Below are 1,806 nucleotides of genomic sequence, written 5' to 3' on the forward strand. Positions count from 1 at the left end.
TGCAAGTCTTGGGTTGGACGAAACTTGGAGCAACCTGGGCTTGTGGAAGGTGTCTCTGCCCGTGGCAGGGCTTTGGAACGAGATGATCTTTAAGATCCCTTCCAACCCAAGGCATTCTGTGTTTCTCTGGTGCCATGACGACATCCCCCCCGTGTTCCCCCATGCTGGTGGGTGCAGCAGTGCTGGCTACCGGAGCAGCTTGGAATGCCCTTAGCAAAGCATCACACTGCGAGCTGAACTCACGGTCACACTCTGCGGTCCCAGGAGCCTGGGATTATTGTGTAGCTCGGATGAATTATGTACTAGTGAATGTATTAAATTATGTACTAGTGAATTGCGTGTTAGAGATACTCTGAACTCTTACATTTAAGTATGGATGTCAGCTGCTATTTCTGAGAATAGTGCATGATGGATGAAGTGCCATTGTTTGGAAAAAGGCAAATACAATACCTCTTTGAAAAAGGAAAAAATCATAGCTTTCTAAATAAGCTTTATTGTTAAAGAAATGGTAGAATTAATAAAGTACTTACAAGGATCCAAGTTATAAACATTTGTGTGTCAAATGATGTAATATTTATTTTTGTCTCAGCTCTGCAATACTGTGAGCACTTGGGAGCAACACATTGCAAGAAAAGCCCCACAGAGGTGGATAAATGTGAGGGATTGATTTACTAGGAAAGACACAGTAGCCAACAGGAGACAGGAAAACCTCGAGAGAGAAACAGAATATTCTGTTCTGTGAGGGGTAGGTAGGGGAAGTAATACGGTTACATTGCAGCAAGGGAGGCTTTAATGAAAGAAGAGGAAAGCTTTGCAGTTGTAAAGATGAGCCACAGACTGGATTGGTGAAGAATCTGTGGAATCTCAGTTGTCAAGGTCCTCAGTTCAGTTTCCCCAAAGTCCTGAGTGCCAAGTTAAAAATCTGGGTCCTTTTCAGGCTTGGTGTCTGTGAAGAATGTCTGTCTAAGGGACAGAGTATGTCTGACTTCTCCTGGATTTGGAGGCTCATCCAGCAAGGAGGCTCAATAGCTGCCTTGCCTGCACAATTTGCCAGCAGTCTCATTAGATTGCTTGGAATTAATACAAATTTATTAAACCCAGCAAAAATGACATATATGTGGGAGGATTTAAAAAAAAAAAAAGCTTTTACTTCAGCCTTACTTTGTTTACATTCTTTGTAGCCTAAATGTTTTTGTTAGTGCCTGTTTGCTGGGCTTCATGTGTCACTGAGGGTATGTTCATGAATGGTGTTAGTGCAAACATCTATCAGTCAGAGGAATCATAATCTCAGAATGAGAAATAATTCCAGAAAGACCAAACACACAGAGTTAAAGTTCAGTTTGTGGTCTTTGTGATAGTTTTGCAATGTTCTGCATATTTAGCATTATTCAGCCATCCTGCCTCAGTCCAGTCAGGTGTTTGTTGCTGCTGGAATAGTACATTTGTTTTTCATTGCTTCTCAGTTGTTTTTGAATTTTTCTGTGGAAGATATGTTAAAAAATGCTGCTGTTCTTTCCTTTAGACGGATCTGGCATTCAAACAAAAACAGAAGGAGGAGCAAAAGAAACTTGAGGAGATGAAAGCAAAAGCTGCTGGAAAAGGGCCCCTGGGTAAGTGAGGTGCCATCCTGGCAGGAGAAATGGGGGTCTTGCTGGCTTCAAAAATTTAATGGTTTTGCTTGCAGACATAAAAAGGCAGGTGCCTCTGGGTTTTTTGGCATAGATAAATAAGTTGATGACAGGTACAGATGATATGAAACAAATAGAGGCTATTTTTTTTTCTATGCATTTTTTTCCCCAAATGATG

General features: G+C 41.4%; 1 long non-coding RNA gene across 1 annotated transcript in view; it reads left to right on the forward strand.

The window, feature by feature from the left end:
- Window positions 1-1,466: 1,466 nt before the first annotated feature.
- The window catches only part of LOC102032163, a 1,903-nt gene continuing 1,563 nt past the window's right edge, over window positions 1,467-1,806 (forward strand). The window contains exon 1 of the long non-coding RNA XR_265321.2: window positions 1,467-1,610. This is a non-coding gene — a long non-coding RNA (uncharacterized LOC102032163). The remainder of the gene's footprint in view (window positions 1,611-1,806) is intronic.

This window comes from Geospiza fortis, unplaced genomic scaffold (assembly GCF_000277835.1).
Source record: "Geospiza fortis unplaced genomic scaffold, GeoFor_1.0 scaffold70, whole genome shotgun sequence".
Taxonomy (NCBI): domain Eukaryota; kingdom Metazoa; phylum Chordata; class Aves; order Passeriformes; family Thraupidae; genus Geospiza; species Geospiza fortis.